Source organism: Ovis aries, chromosome 7 (assembly GCF_016772045.2).
Source record: "Ovis aries strain OAR_USU_Benz2616 breed Rambouillet chromosome 7, ARS-UI_Ramb_v3.0, whole genome shotgun sequence".
Lineage (NCBI taxonomy): Eukaryota > Metazoa > Chordata > Mammalia > Artiodactyla > Bovidae > Ovis > Ovis aries.
Window position 1 is genome coordinate 75,377,496 of NC_056060.1, and position 17,276 is coordinate 75,394,771.

General features: G+C 45.0%; 1 long non-coding RNA gene across 2 annotated transcripts in view; it reads left to right on the forward strand.

Annotated features, from left to right (window-relative positions):
• The first annotated feature begins 541 nt into the window (after positions 1-541).
• The window catches only part of LOC121819990 (uncharacterized), a 64,122-nt gene continuing 47,387 nt past the window's right edge, over positions 542-17,276 (forward strand). The window contains exons 1-3 of one of the 2 annotated variants that reach the window (XR_006060412.2): positions 542-1,031; positions 4,963-5,144; positions 7,041-8,693. This is a non-coding gene — a long non-coding RNA (uncharacterized LOC121819990). Of the gene's footprint in view, positions 1,032-4,962; positions 5,145-7,040; positions 8,694-17,276 lie in introns of those variants that run through there. The other variant, XR_009601268.1, reaches the window with a different exon arrangement.

Consider the following 17,276-nt stretch of genomic DNA (forward strand, 5'->3'; position numbering starts at 1 on the left):
TCAGTGTTCCAACAGGAGATGTTCAAATGGAGTTATTGAGGAGAGTTTAACAAAGGAGCTGCTTATAAAGCTGTGGGCAGGTGATGGGGTTCAGGACAAGCTACCCTAAAATATGGCACCTTAGCATTTTGAAGTCCTATGTGAAAGGTACTCTCCATGTACCAAGGGGAATATTTTTATAGCTAGAGATGGGAATTGGGGCCAAGAAATCTGTACCAAAACTCTTGTTAAACTAGCCCTTACTTCCCAGTTACCTCTTCACTATTTATTGCCCCAAGCCCAAATCCCTGTGCTTTGTCAAATCTTGACAAATTTACTGTTTCTTGACCCAGAAGGTTATAAAAGCTTCCTGCTCTGTTCACTTCTTCAGGTCTTCATTCTCTTGTAAAGACTCCCATGTACATATAAAAATTTAATGAAACTTCTATGCTTTTTCTCCTCATCTATCTTTGTCAATTTAATTTTCAGAGTCACCCTGAGAGGGTCCCAGTGTTAGGGACCAAATGACGGTCTCTAGGACCTGAGTCATGTTTACCAAAAAGAGACAGGATATGCGCTCATCCTGCCTGGCCAATCATGTAACGCCAGCTATTCCTGTAACTGAGACAAAGAACTGCCTGTATATAAGCCGCCATACTCCTTTGTTTGGGGCTCTTGGCGGATTCCCTTGTGTGGGATGAGACTTGGGCCCTAGCGTGCTAGAGATAAACTCCCTTCTTGTTTTTGCATTACTGTGGTGGACTTGCTCTCTCGGTCGGTTCGGAGATACGGGCTCGGAGCATAACATTTGGGGGCTCGTCCGGGATCTCTGTCCCGCTGGGGAGGACAACTCTCCTGGTAGAAGGGAGTAACCTTGTTAAGAGATAAGAGCTCTGAGCACCGGTGCTAATGTTGCAGAAGCCCAGATTAAGTCTGGGGCCCAGTTTCGTGCTGGGGAGGCATCTGGGTGTAAAGTGCAGAGGTAAGCCCAGCGTAAGGCCGGGGCCCGGTTTCGTGCTGGGGAGGCGGCTGGCTCTGTGAACATCCTGCAGGTAAGATTGCGTGCATTGTCGGTGGCCACCTTGCGTTTGTTATCTGTTTGTCTATTCGTGGTGTCTATGTTGCTCTTTGTGTGCTCTGTTGGCTCCCAGTGTACTTTTCTGTGATCATGGGACAAACAACTTCTACTCCTTTATCTCTTATGATTAACCACTTCTCTGATTTCAAGTCTAGAGTACAAAATCTATCATTGCTGGTGAAGAAAAGCAAGTTAGTAACTTTTTGTTCTGCCGAGTGGTCTGCTTTTGATGTCAGCTGGCCATAAGAAGGCACCTTCAGCCTGCCTACTATTCGAGCGGTCAGAGAGAAGGTGCTCACCCCCTACACTTCGGGACACCCAGCCAGACCAAACTCCATACATTTTGGTCTGACAGGACCTGGTGGAAAACCCCTGGCCTGGCTAAAACCTTTTGTTTTTCAGCCCCTCACTTCCCTTCCCTCTTCCCTGCCCTTGCTTCCACAGGTTCCACAGTTTCATTGGGAAAAGCCAAAAAGAAAACCAAGCCTTCAGCTCCTCCCAGAGAAAGGGGCCCAGCCTAGGGAACTCGGGAAAAAGCAAAAAAAAAAAAAAAATAGTTCCCAGGTTTGGCCTGCCAGTGACCATCGGCTCTGCTAATGGACCTGCTTTTGTGAGTCAAATAGTTCAGAGCCTTGCCCTAGCCCTGGGGACTAAATAAAAGTTACATTGTAAATACAGTCCACAGAGCTCAGGGCAAGTAAAAAAAATAAATCAGACTCTAAAAGAAACTTTAACTAAATTGGCTATAGAGACTTGTGGGGACTGGGTGACCCTCCTTCCCTTCGCCCTCTTCTGTGCGCGTAATACTCCTTATCAACTTACTCTGACCCCATTTAAAATTCTGTATGGGAGACCTCCCCCTGTATGTCCAATATTTAAAAAAAAGAAACTACCGCCTCCCACGTTGGGACAATTCCAAGAGGCCTTGATGGCCTTAAGCAAGGTGCACTCTCGTGTCTGAAAACTGCTCCAGAAAATACATGTGGGTCAAAATAAGGGAACTATTCCCTCACATGACATTGGCCCAGGATACTGGGTATGGGTCAAAAGGCACCAAACCAAGGCACTAGAACCCAAATAAAAGGGTCCTTATGTTGTTCTTCTTACCACCCCAACTGCCCTAAAGGTCGACGGTATTGGGCCTTGGGTGCATTGCAACCACGTACGCCCAGCTGCTTCAGCAGAGCAAAAAGACGCTAAAAAAATGAAAAGCATCTCTGCACCCGTCCAACCCCCTGAGGCTAAAGCTTCAAAGGCGCCAACAGGACCAGGACAGCTCGGCTGGGCCATCTTGTGGATGACCCAGTTACTCTGCTCCGGAGCTGCCAGTGTGAACCCGCATCAACCAGTCAAAATCACCTGGAAGCTGCAAAATAGACTAACACGTGAGATGCTTAACTCCACCACTGCAATACATCCACCAAATACTTGGTGGCCAGACTTATACTTTGACCTTAAGCCGGTGGTAAATGTACCCTGGAAGAGGGGCAAGCTCCCAAATCATGCATTCTGGGCATGTCCAGGTGCGCCCAGGCATAACTAAAAGATCTGTGGGGAGATACAGAGAAGACTCTGTGCTGCCCTAAAAAGGAGTGTTGTGTTTATGCTGATCACACAAAAATAGTTAAAAAAATCTATGGCCAAAGTAAGAGAGGGACTAGCCCAACGTAAACGAGAACGTGAGGCTCAACAAGGATGGTTTGAGTCTTGGTTTCCACAATCCCCTTGGTTGACCACCCTAATCTCCACCTTGCTGGGACCCCTGCTAGTACTTCTACTGATGCTTACCTTTGGCCCATGTATTATCAATAGACTTGTAGCCTTTGTAAAGGAACGCATAAATACAGTACAGCTGTTTGTGCTTCGACAACAATATCAAACTGTGTCTCAGGACCAAGAGGAAGATTCCTCTATATGATCTAAGGACAGGGGGGAATGTTAGGGACCAGACGATGGTCTCTAGGACCTGAGTCATGTTTCCCAAAAAGAGACAGGATATGTGCTCATCCTGCCTGGCCAATCATGTAACGCCAGCTATTCCTGTAACTGAGACAAAGAACTGCCTGTATATAAGCCGCCATACTCCTTTGTTCGGGGCTCTTGTCGGATTCCTTTGTGTGGGATGAGACTTGAGCCCTAGCGCGCTAGAGATAAACTCCCTTCTTGTTTTTGCATTACTGTGGTGGACTTGCTCTCTCGGTCGGTTCGGAGATACGGGCTCGGAGCATAACACCCAGAGGAGGTTTTCTTCCCCTACACAAGGTTAAGGAAAACTAATATGCATGGTTCAGTATCTGTGAGCTAGTAGGGAGTCATGGCAGGGAGTAGTAGGGAGTCATTCCTGCACCTAAAGGTGGAAGGCCTTAAGGTGCAAGAGGGGGAGCCAGCGACCAGACCTAGAGACAGTAGAGCCACCTACAGGAGCTGTCGCCTTTGGTAGAGGCACAGCCAGCCCGTGGTCCTGCAGGTCTCCTGATGGTATCTCCTGTTGACTTAATGCAAATGGGAAATCAGAGGGCGAGGGAGTCAAACGTAGCTGCACCTAGAAGCTAGTCAGCTGGTGACAGAAACAGGGTGGAAAAGGCTGGAGAGTGAATCTGAGGTGGGCAGGCCAATGCAAAATGTCTTGCGTCCTTTTCAGGCATAAGTAGTCTGCTGTGTTAGTATTATTTCTTCAAAAACCTCTCCACTATATGAATCAAAGGGCACTAAGAAAAGAATGAAAAAGGAGTCCACAAAATGGAAGAAGATATTTTCAACTCATATATTTGATCAAGGATTAATATCCAGAACATATAAAAACCTTTGAAAATGCAACAACTAAAGTGCAATTCAGAAACGGTAAATGGCCCATAAGCACATAAAAAGATGCTTAATGTCAGTAATTAGAGAAATGCAAATCAAAACCACAATGTGGTACTACTTTACACTCATCAGGACATCTATTATAAACGCAAACAACAAAACAAAACAAAAACTCCGAAGATAAATGTGTCAGCGAGGATGTAGAGAAATTGGAACCCTTGTGCTGGTGGGAATATAAACTAATGGAGATGCGGTGGAAAATAATTTGGTGATTCTTTAAAAAGTTAAACACAGAAATACTATATGGTTCAGCAATTCCACTTCTAGGTGTATACCCAAAGAAATCAAAAGCCAGGACTTGAACATATGCTTGTATACTAATATTCACATATTATTCATTATTCACAATAGCCAAAAGGTAGAAACAACCCACCTGTCCATCAACAGATGAAAGAATAAACCAAATGGGATGCATACATACAATGAAGTATTATTCACTCATAAAGAGGAATGAAATTCTAATGCATGCCACAGCATGTATAATAAGTCAAAACATTATGCTAAGTGAAATAAGCCTGACACAAAAGGACAAATATTGTGTGATTCTACTTACATGAGATACCCAGAACAGACAAATTCATAGAGACCATCAGTGGAATAGAGGGGCCCCAGGGCTGGGGGAAGAGGGAATGTGAAATGATTGTTTAACGGGAATTTCAGTTTGGGATGATGACAAAGTTCTGGAAAAGGATAATGGTGATGTTGCAAAACAGCGTGAATGTACATAATGCCACTGAATGTACATTTTAAAATGGTTAAACTTCGTGTCGTATAAAAATTTTACCCTCCCTTCCCTCTGAGCACAGAGGCTTTCACATCTGCCCAAATCAGAACCCACAAAGTGCCAGAACGCTTAGGTTTTTACCATGAGGTTTCAGGACTCTGAACTACCTCATCATTCATCAGCAGATAAATAAAATTTCCTAGCCTGACTCAAAATTTTTCTAAGTCTGGTGGTATTTTTTGATAATGCAGTTTTATGAACTGATAGCCCTAGGGGAAGAGATGAATCCTAATTTTTTTCTCTTTTTTCTTTTTAGTAATGAGATCCCCCAAGAACGGTTGCTGGCAGCCCACTACCGCTGTTGCTGGGGGCTGAGGGTTGAGTGGGTCTGAGTGCTTGCCTGTGAGCAATTCAGGACCCTAAGAGATTCCCAAAGAAACTGCTGCTCTGAGGTTATTCATCTGATGCGAAGATGCTGGTGAGAAAAGACATTTTCTGGTAAGGTTTGGCCTGAATCCTGCAAGGAGACATGACCTGGGAGGCAGGGGCGATGTTGACAAAAACGGACTTTATGCATCCCCAGCTGCAAGGGTGGAGATGGGCAGGCCCCGAGTCCCCAGGCCTTGTGGGCTGAGCAGAGTTTGTGGTCCCGTGATCTGAGCAGTCACACACAGACCCACCCTCAGAACAGCTACACTGTTGGTTTAACGTTCTGTTGTTACCATCTTGAAATTCATAATACTTTTTTTTTGACAAGCGGCCTTGCATTTTTACTTTGCACTGGGACCTGCAGATTGTGTAGCCAGTCCCGCCTGTAGGGCATCAGAAAACAGAAATTTCACCTGAAGTTGCTGGGCCAAAAGGCCCCATGGGAAGGCAGAGGGCCCTCCAAGGTGCAGGTCTGATGAAAGCAAGTACCACAGAGCAAGGCGCTGGAGACTGGAGGTGCCAGCTTCTCCATCAAGCTCTTTAATGAGAAGGCTCTCACGGCAAACCCAGACTGGGGTGGGGGAAGGATCGGAGGTGGCGAATCAGCCCCACTATCTGCCCCTCCAGGTCTGTTAATACTTGGTTTTCTCTTCGGCTTTGTCCTTGGGTCTTATTTCAACCCCACCCCGGACCTATGGCCATTATTTAATAACAGAGCTTTCATACCTAACATTGATTGCTTGATCCCCTGGGGGAGGGCATGGCAACCCACTTCAGTATTCTTGTCTGGAGAATCCCAAGGACAGAGAAGCCTGGCAGGCTTCTGTCCATGGGGTCGCGAAGAGTCAGACGTGACTGTAGCGACTTAGCACACACCTGATATTTTTACTGGTTCTTTAAACTTGTTTAATATCACTTTTATCTTCTATGTTTCATTCTACTTGAGTCTTGTTTTAAATATTGATCTGTTTGCTCATGTTCTAATCCTTCTGCTTCAGATAGTAGCGTGTGTGGGTTGCTGTTTTCCTTCTGCAGGAGTGACAGTGTCCTGTTTGGGAGCACACATCCCCCAGGAGCACTGGCTGCTTGTCTGGTGTTGTGCACAGGAAACTGCGCAAGGCCAGGCCCTTGTCTGAGCCATCCCCCTGGGGGCGTCTCATGCCTTGTTGCTATTGTTGCTGTTGTTGTTGATTCCTGGAATCCCTGTTTTGCTCTGTAGTTGCTCTGGCCTTGATTTGGGAAAGAGAGCCAGCAGCCCTCCTGGTATGCCAGGTTGGCAGAGACTGGAATTCTCTTTCTGGCTCCCTTCTGTTTCTTGTGTAACCTCTCCAGGCTGGATCCTCCCTCACTTGTAGATGGGTAGAAACCTATTTAATTGCAAGTTGCTAGGTATGGGTATTTCTCCATTTCAACCGGTCCATTTCAATTCATTTGCAAAAGGCCTGTCAATCAACTGTAACTGCCATGAAATTATAGGATCCAGATAACCTAGGCTTACAAGCAAGGTGTATGCGAGGGGAAGGCAGTCATTTCTGAAATTTTATTGGATGAATTTTCTTGCTGTCTGATTGGCCAAAATGTCGGGCAATTATGCAGGAAAATGTTCTTACTTTTTAAAGAGAGTATTTGGGAGTAAAAATCATAATACATCTATAATTTATTTTAAAATACTTCAGCGTTAATTAAACAAGCTTGAAAACAAGAATCGTTAGTTCATGGTATTACATTCACAAGACCATATGTTGCAAAAATCATTCTTGTAGGGAAGTATGTTTCTATTTTATAATTGCATAGAGTCATATATATTATATAAATGCTATATATGAATGTTTCTGTCTTCCCAAAATTCACATATCGAAATCCTTAACCCCCAAATGATGGCACTGTATGAGGAAGTGGGGGTTTTGGGAGGTGCTTAGATCATGAGAGTGGAACCCTCATGAACAGGATTTGTGCTCTTATCAGAGGCTGCAGAGACATCCCTGGCCCTTTCTACTGTGCAAGGACATAGTGAGAAGGTACCAGCTATGAACCAAGAAGTGGGCCCTCACCAGAACCTGACCACGCTGGCACTCTTGGGTTTCCAGCTTCCAGAACTGTGAGATCAATTCCTGTTGTTATAAGCAATGTTCCTTTGACAGACGAGAAAATGGACCTACTGACTTTGTGACTTTCCTGAGGCCACATAGATGACGAGATCTTAGTTCTCTTGGGCAGAGATCCAGGACTCTTTCCAGCCTGCCCTACTCTGTCAGGAGTCAAAAAGGACTGCAGGCTGACCTGCTCTCCTCAGAAACTTGCCTGCAGAGCCACAAAGTCTCCTCTCACAGGTTCATCCCCTGTGGTGTTACACGCATTGCAAAAGGTGATTCAGAAGTTTCAAGTCAAACGTTACAAAGTGGTTGTAATTGATGGATATCCGTAACCCAGGAGGGTGGGTGGCTGTCCTTTTGTTTGTTCTTCCTAGTCTTTTTAATATGTTATTTATGTGTGCTTGTTTAGATATACAACTAATATAGGTTCATTGAAGAACTATTTGAAGATACAGATAAGACAAAAAGTTAAAAATGAAAATTCCCATAATCTCACTGTGACTAACATGTTAGGCATGTATTACTCATCTGTTGCTGCATAATAGATTACCCCAAAACTTAGTGGTTTAAAACAAAAGGCGTTTATCATTTTGCAGTTTTTATGGGTCAGGAATTTGGGAGCAGCTTAGTTGAGTGGTCCTGGCTCAGGACCTCTCATAAGGTTGGAACCATATGAATGAGATTAGCCTAGGGCTGGAGGATCTGATTCCAAGGTGACTCACTCACCAGTCTGTTGGCTGGAGGCCTTAGTTCCCCAGCACATGGATTCTCTGTAGGACTGCTTGAGTATCTTCACAGCATGGCAACTGGCTTCTGCCCGAACAAGTGATCCAAGAGGAAGAGCAAAGAGGAGGCTGCGGTATCATTTACGACCTAGTCTTGAAAGTCACACCCTGTCCCTTCTGCCACACTCTTATTTGTTAGAAGAAAATCACTAAGTCAAGTCCGTACTCAAGGGGAGAGGATTTAACTTCTAACTCTTGAAAGAAAAAGAATTTTTTTTGGAAGAAGAACAAAGGACATATATTAAAAATATCACAGAGAATCTCTAGTCATCACGAAGCAACTCAGCCTGTGCGCTGCAACTATTGAGCCTGTGCTTTAGACTCTGGGAGCTGCCTGGGAGCTGCAGCTACTGAGCTGGCGTGCTACAGCTACTGAAGCCTGTATGTCTAGAACCCGTGCTCCACAGCAAGAGAGGCTACCACAACGAGAAGCCCTCGAATGGCAATGAAGAATAGTCCCTGCTCACTGCAACTAGAGAAAGCCCATGCAGAGCAACAAAGACCCAGTGCGACCAAAAAAATGTGTATGAAAATATGTGTATACAGCTGCAAATCTTGTTAGAAACAATTTCAGACATTATATATATATAATATATTATATATATATACACACACCTGATAGGGTATTGGTATGAATTACGTGAGTTAATATAATTAAAGAACTTATATCTTGACTGTCACAGGATAAGCAGTATGTGTTAGCTTTTACCATGTCAGCAAGGTTATTTTAAAAATATATTAATGGCTTCTGAGTACACTATTATATGTACAGTCTATACTTTAATCCTATTATTAGACATTTAGGTCATTTATCATGTTTTTATTACTGTGACACAATAAAAAAATATCTGGTCTCCAAACACATTTAGAGTAAGAAATGTTGTGAGTAGAGAGACAGTTTTTTCTTTTAATTGCTAATACTAGTAATGCTGTGATAAACATCCTTGAAGCTAAATCTGTGAGCTGGGAATGGAACTGTCTGGAATGTACACACAAGTTTGCATGTATGATGCTACTTGTGGAGAAAGGGGCCTATAACTTTCATCATATTCTCAACAAGGTCCCTAATCCAAAGAGATGAAGAGCTAGGTTATGGTCCTCATCTATCTAGGTTCAGGTCTTGGAGGAAGGGATTGGAGATGTGGTCATTAAGGCCAGGAGCACTGATTCACACCAACCAAGCTCCCAGGGGAGTTTTGGAGACACCTTAATCACATGAGCAGTGCATTCACACGTTGGATATCACGGTAGTTCATTTCTAGGACAATATCTAGGTGTCTAATCTGACCACCTTATTATTCTTGTTATGAGATATAATACCTTGCGGTCTCAAGATCTGTGGTTCTTTGGTCCGTTGTATCTGGGTTGATTCCACTTGAGGGTTACGGCTCATTTATTCTACTAGGTATTTGGTATGAACTAAGTGTTCCATAATATTTGTGGAATAAATGGAGGTGGTGTGAAAAATGGAGATCTGTATGAGGAAATGCAAAGAGGAAGTGGCCTGAGTTTGTCAGGCTTTGGATGATTGAGTTTTTATGATGCAGGCCTACAAAAAGCCCTAGAGAGGAGCTGGGGCCCCAGAATCTTGGTGGAAAAGGATGTGGTGGCAGACGCTGCAGGGAGATGTTCTGAAGCATGGGTTCCTGAAGAGCAGGCTGAGTGTGAGGGTGATGGGCTGATGTGTCAGATAAGGCGTGGAGGGGCCTAACATGTGGGCCGGCTCCTATACTCACTGCACTTACCCCACCCCTGGGGTTACCACAGGACCCATCCTACCTACCGCTGAGAACTTAGTGTTACACCGAGGGCTGCAGCCTGCGGGTGCTTCAGAAGCTCACTTCCCACAGGCGGCAGACTTTTCTCTGAGTCTTCACAGCAGCAGCTGTCAGGAACTGGCCTTCTTCCAGGCCAGCGGCCCCTGCCTCATGTGTGCAGCTCGCCCCAGGTGGCCCCCCCAGCCCCACCTCTGAGAGTGTGGCTTAGCAAGCCTGAGATAGGGTGCAGGATTCTGCATTTCTAGTGCTGGTGGCTCTCTGACCACCTATGTTCATTCAGGTCCCCTGAGAAAGAGATGTCAAGACGGGATGGAATACAAAAGAGATTCTGGTGGGGAAATGCCTGAGTGGGAGCCCAGGGAGGAGGTGAACTTGAGCTCCAGTGCAGATCTGGCCCCTGGGAAGGAGAGGGATGGGCAGTAAAAAGACTTAGGGCAACAGTGACGTTTAGAGGAAACAATGGCCACAAGACTGCTCTCATTTTAGACGCCAGCTGCAGATTTAAGCGCTTCAAGACCACCCTCCCATTTCAATAATGTGCTAGAAGGATTCATGCAGCTCACGGAAAGCTATCATACTGGTGTTTACAGTTTATTATGGGGAAAGGATACAGAGTAAAGTCAGCAAGGGAACGAGTACATAGAATGGAGTCCAGGGCACTACCAGACTCTGAACTTCCATGGGCTTCTCCCCGTGGAGCCAGGGTGTGTTACTGTTCTTGCATTGATGTGTAAAAATTTGCATGAAGTATTGCAAACCAGGGAAACTCTGGTATTCGAGATTTTACTGGGGCTCCATCATGTAGGCATGATTGATTGATTGTCCATGTAGTTGTTCTCAGTCGTCAGGTTGACCGGTATTGCATGACCCAAAGCCCCGCCGTAAATCATACTGTGGTTCTTTCTGGTGTGGCCTGCCCTCACTGTAAGCCACACTGACACTCAAGGCCCCAGGCAAATAGAGATTATCTCCTGGGAGCCAAGGGCAAAGGTTAGATTTTTTTACTGTACAGGTAGGAAGAGCCTCAGTAGTGCAGCTCTGAGAAAGGTCCAGGCAGGTGAAGGGAGTCCTCGAGCCAAAGATGCCCGTTGGAGGACTTCTGGGGACCTGGGGGGAGCACCCCGCCTCCATACTCAGCATCAGCTGGGAGTAGGCCTGGGGAGTGTGGTCTCAGAGTGAGTGTGGGCGTAGATTCTGGGGGTCAGCAGCTGGGGCCTCCAGCTGGGCCTACTCCCTGTAAGAGGAGCGCTGAGTGGTGAATGTTATGGCTGTTCATGCCATCAGAGCTGGGAAGGGGCAGCGGTGAGTGGGCTGGGGTGGAGTGACGTGAGATTCGCCACACCCAGAACGACTCTCATGGCCCTTGCAGTTGACAGTTGATTTCTTCTTCTTAAACTCCACAAGCTGCTTGGGGAGGAAACCAGGTGGATGAAACTGAAATTACAGAGAAAGTGCGGCACGCAGACCGAGCATGTGAAATCAGGAAGGGGGTGACTCAGAACCGAACACCGCTGTGTGTGTGCGTGTGCGTGTGTGTGTCTTCTGCCAGGTGCAGCTGGGCTTGCCCCTTATACTGAAGCCTTGTTCCTACTTCCTCTTTGCTTTCATGTTGTCTTACTGTGTTCCTTGCTGGCAGTCAGAACCCAGCCCCTGGGAGGGTGCACGATGTTTTTAATTGAAGAATGAGGATGTATCTTTGCACACTTAAAAAAGTCCAAGCTAGGGCCATGCCCCCACCAACAACCGCCTAAGGGTAGGGACAAGTGGCCTCAGCAGCCACATGCATGACAAACCTCATCCTTGGAAGACTGTCTTTGGGGACATGACACTAAGACATGGAGGCCAGAGTTCTGGGTCCTGTCCTAACTTTGCCCTTGACTATTATTACTGCATTTCCCAGATTCTCAGACACCACTGATTATAAGATCCATCATCACTTTAATAACTACTTTCATTGAGGGGGAAAGAAACATGGTCACATCATAGATACACAACAATTCAAACACCTATCTTGATTCCCTGACTATTAACATGTGAAAAATACAGTGCATCTTAAAAATGACATAAAAAAGCAGGATTGAAAAAAACAAACTGAGAAGAGACTTTTCTAATTCTGGTATTGAGATGTAAAACCAATACTCATATTTTGGAGTAATTTATTAATAGGCTTTTTACCATGTGTCATTGCTATTTTTATTTTGACAGGAAGAGGACAGAAGTTGATTTGATATATACCTACCTGAAAGAGTGATGTATTAGTGATATTTATATTCAGCAAGCTGTGCAGGGCTTAAATTGGTTACTAGATATTTGCATCTTCTAACTACACAGCCAAAATAAGAGAATTAAAGGATATTTCAGTTTGAGAATAATAGCTAATATTTGCGGAGTGCCTTTTATGCGCCAGCACTGCTCTGGGTACTTTATGTGTATTGACTTGTTTAAGCCCATGGAAGTCTTGTGAGAAGGTGCTAATACTAATTTGACCCTAGAGATGGGAACAGTGAAGTACAGAGATTACAGTGTGCTCAAGGTCACACAGGTGGGAGGTAGACTCGAACCCAGGTGGAGTGTCTCACCTCTTAACTGCACTCAACAGTCTCTCTCAAAGCATCAGTCAGGGAAATAAACCAAACAGAGCTGAGAGTTTCTAGTCTTTGTCTGAGTGCAAAGGAAAGGTTGGGATGGGCTAAAAGCAGTGATTTGTTGGTCAACATTTGCCAATTTCCTGTGTGTAAGTACTTCTGTCTGGGCTGATTTCAGGGTACCTACTTGCTGGTAAAATTCCAGAGTGCTTAGCAATAGCTTCTCAGGAACTGGCACAGGCCAGCTCTAGCACCTTCTGCAAAGAAAAGGGCGGCAGAGGATGTGATGGTTGGATGGCATAACAGATTCAATGGACATGAAGTTGGGTGAACTTCAAGAGATGGTGATGGACAGGGAACCCTGGTGTGCTGCAGTTCATGGGGTCACAATGAGTTGGACACGACTTGGCAACTGAACAACAACAAACCTCCAGCACACCACTAGCTGAAAGTAATCATTCAAGTCGGTGGGGAATAGTTTGGCCAGGAATGTGTTTTGCATGATACTCAGTTAAATCAACCATGAATGGGACTTGGCATGTATATTCAGGGCTTGGAAGTGGTTTTCCCCCTGTTTCCCTGACGGCCAACCAGGGGAGACAGCCCTTTGCTGGACTCTGGGGAAGCTGCGTGTGTGCTCACCATGCATCACCGGCTTCTCTGAGTGTCGCAGATGAAGCTGAAGACCAAGGTTCCCACTCACAGGGAGGCAGTTGCCTGACTCATGCTCAAGAAGGGACACTTAGTGGCTGCCTAAGTGCCTTCCTCCTGAAGCAGAGTGGCAGTGGTGAAATGAGGTGTAAGGGAAGAAAACCACCAGGTTTAAACAAGAGGAAAGAGGGCCTCTGAAGTGTGGAGCTAAAGGGTTAAGAAGAGGCCCATGAGCTATGATCAACGAGGGTGAAGAAGGACAGAGAAAATCTTATAAAACGAACTGGAAAACATTTTGGTTATTATTGGAATAGCTCTAGAAACAGTCATGGAATACAAGGGCCAGGCAGATGACTTTATGTGGGCAAATTAGGGTATAAAATGGGCCGTGGCAGGGACTGGGGCCAGTTATAAGCACATGCACCATTAGAAGACATTGAAGTACTGTTTGTTGAAAGTGAAAGTTGCTCAGTCTTGTCCGATTCTTTGAGACCCCATGGATAGTCCATGGACTTTTCCAGGCCAGAATACGGGAGTGGGTAGCCTTTCCCTTCTCCAGGGGATCTTCCCAACACAGAGATCGAACCCAGGTCTCCTGCATGGTAGGAGGATTCTTTACCTGTTGAGCTACCAGGGAAGCTCTAATGTGGGAGACCTGGGTTTGATCCCTGGGTTGGGAAGATCTCCTGGAGAAGGGAAAGTCTGCCCACTTCAGTATTCTGGCCTGGAGAATTCCATGGACTGTATAGTTCATGGGGTGGCAAAGAGCCGGACATAACTAAGCGACTTTCGCTAACTGTGTTGGGAGTCTTTTTTCCTTTAACGTTGTTGTTGTGTCTGGCTCTTTGAGACCCCACAGACTGCAGTGCACCAGGCTTCCCTGTCCTTCACTGTCTCCTGGAGTTTTCTCAAACTCATGTCCATTGTGTTGATGATGCCATCCAACCATCTCATCCTCTGTCGTCCCCTTTTCCTCCTGCCTTCAATCCTTCCCGGCATTAGGCTCTTTTTCAATGAGTCGGCTTTTTGCATCAGGTGGCCAAAGTATTGGGACTTCAGCTTCGGCATCAGTCCGTCCAATGAATATTCTGTGTTGATTTCCTTTAGAATTGACTGCTTTGCTCTCCTTGCTGACCAAGGGACTCTCAAGAGTCTTCTCCAGCACCATAATTTGAAAGCATCAAATTTTCAGAACTCAGCCTTCCTTATGGTCCAACTCTCATATCCACAAATGACTATTGGAAAAAGCATATCTTTGACCAGAGAGACCTTAGGTTTTGTTTTAGGTTTTTTTTTTTTTTTTTTTTTTGCATTATAGACTGGGGGAAAACAGGTTTATAACCTGGTTGTAGGCCTCTACTTTGTGAGTTCTCTCACCCATCCTTTCCTTGTAAGATTTCGAAGGCAAGATTCATAGGTTGATCTATTAATGGTCAGGGGCTACAATTACCCCTGGCCCTCATCTGAGCAGTGGGGCACTGGGGTGGAGCAGACAGTGGGATCCATCCATCCCATGTGCAGGCAATAAGGGATATATTGTAGCACACTTTAAACAATAATAAAACAAACAAATTCAGTCTGCTTTCTATTATCAACATGTGTTGGCAATCCTGAACAATGTTAGTGATAAAAATATCCTCCTTGAAAAAAAACTTCTGTTGGTCTAAGTTCTAAATAATTGCTTCAGTTGTTGTTGAGTTTTAAATATATCTCTGTCTATCTATAGCTATATGCTTCAAATTAACACATTTATATAACTTATCTATTGATGAATATTGTGCTCTACATGGACAGTAATTTGAGAATTAACCCCTAACTCATGTGGAATCACCCACAAGTATTTGTTTCCAGAATAAGTATCTAATGATTTGAAAACACTTTAGTTCCAAACCCTGTGGAATTACATATTCCTGTGTTTAAACAATAGAGTCAAAATAAACAATGATAGCAAATGATTATGAACATGATGAAACAGAATACAAGATAGTTGCATCTTGCTGTCCATGTGACTATGTTAGAAGAACTCAAAAGAACAATGTCTAAGTGCCTTGATTGTTTCCATCGAGAGCTGGATGCTTGTTCTAAAGCAACACAGTGAATAGTTCCAATATTTACTGTCACTCAGCCATTTCCTCTGAATTTTTTACAGAAGAAAACCTTCAGAAGTTTAGCAACTATAACAGAAATTTATGGTGAGTTTTCTGATGAAGATATTTTAGTGGAATTTTTTGACCATGGAGACCACTGAAAAGCAGCTAAAGTAGATTCTAAACAAACAAATATATGGACAGTGTTATAACTTCTGAAATTGGTTGTGAAATGGGATCTCTATGAATCTCTGACAAATCTTTTCTGGCCATTATTATCATTTGTTTCATTTCCCGATTGTTGCTCAGAGTTGTCACGTGGAATAGGGGGTTGTTAGAAATGGTCTGCCCATGGAACGATGGACAACCAGAATGGAAAGAGACACATGTACCCCAATGTTCATCGCAGCACTGTTTATAATAGCCAGGACATGGAAGCAACCTAGATGTCCAGCAGCAGACAAATGGATAAGAAAACTGTGGTACATATACGCAATGGAGTATTACTCAGCCATTAAAAAGAATACATTTGAATCAGTTCTAATGAGATGGATGAAACTGGAGCTTATTATGCAGAGTGAAGTAAGCCAGAAAGAAAAACACCAATACAGTATATTAATGCATATATATGGAATTTAGAAAGATGGTAACAATAACCCTGTATGCGAGACAGCAAAAGAGACACAGATGTATAGAACAGTCTTTTGGACTCTGCGAGAGGGCGAGGGTGGGATTATTTGGGAGAATGGAATTGAATCATGAATATTATCATATGTGAAATGAATTGCCAGTCCAGGTTTGACGCATGATACAGGATGCTCGGGGCTGGTGCACTGGGATGACCCAGAGGGATGGTATGGGGAGGGAGGTGGGAGGGGGGTTCAGAATAGGGAATATGTGTACACCCGTGGTGCATTCATGTTGATGTGTGGCAAAACCAATACAATATTGTAAAGTAATTGGCTTCAAATTAAAATAAATAAATTTATATTAAAACTAAACTAAACTAAAATAAATTGGGAAAGGAGTACGTCAAGAGAAAAAAAAAAAAAAGAAATGGTCTGCCCACAATGTTAACAAACCATTGCTCTGAGGTCTGCTTAATCTCTCAGGTGGAGATGGCCTCTGGGCTGCAGGAACTCTTGCATCTCTTCAGGACAAAGATTCAACATTTTATTACTATTTAAAACTTTTTCCAACATAGGGGTGTTTTTAACACAACCTGGTCTTGACTATTTAATGGCCTGATTGAAGAGTCTGTCTTGGCAGCCTGGAATGGGCTTTGGAGCATCCATGGAAATCCCAGTATTTAAAAGTTTGATCCCATTGCTGAGGAGTGGTGGGTCTTCTTCCCACTTAAGAATGAAAATTTCTAGCCACCATTCCAGATGGGCAGCTTGGGGGCTTTCACAGGCATAATACCCTGACGTTGGGTAGAGGTATGGCGGTCCCTTTACTTTGCTGCTGGTTCCTGGCCGGTAGACAGGCCATTTCTCTGCTGGTTCCAGTGTGTTGTCCCTGCAGGATGGGGAAGTGGAGACTCACCAGTCTGATGAAGGGACACAGCTAAGGCAATGAGGCTGACCCCTAAACCAGTCCTGGCAGACAGGGCCAGGCGGGGCCCTAGGTGGACAGAGATGCTGCCTTTCTCTGAGATAGACACCCCCACCCAGGACCTGAAAGTCTTACCGCGGCAGTCACTCCACTGTGGTCCTGCCATTGCCTCTGTTACTGCCACTGCCATCTTCACTCCGCTTCCTAGATACACTTGCAAAGACACAAAAGTGCTGCATGGAGGGATTATCACATCCCCATGAAAATGACAAGGGGGACCAGCTCCTTGGTAGTCAGCCTGGTCATGTAGGGTCCTGGAGGCCAGGGATGCAGAGCAGGGTGGGTTTCTGGGGGGTGGGGTGGGTCTTGGATGGGGAGAGGTCTGGGACAGTGGGACAGGAGAAGAGAATGGTGAACAGAGGGGAGAGGCCTGGCCTGCAGGGCTGGGAGGAGGGCCTGGAGCCCAGGACTGGGACCTGCGGAGGCCTTAGTGCTCACCGCTCTGCCTGGTTCAGTCCAGGAATCTTACGTTGTCACGTGCCGGGGAGAGCGGGTGGTGCAGAGATGCTCCAGAGGCAACTGATTTCTTCTTGGAAGCTGTTAAGGTTATTGATTTAAGTCAGGACAGGCTCAAGGGCACTAAGAGATTCTCTTGAAAGGAAATCAAA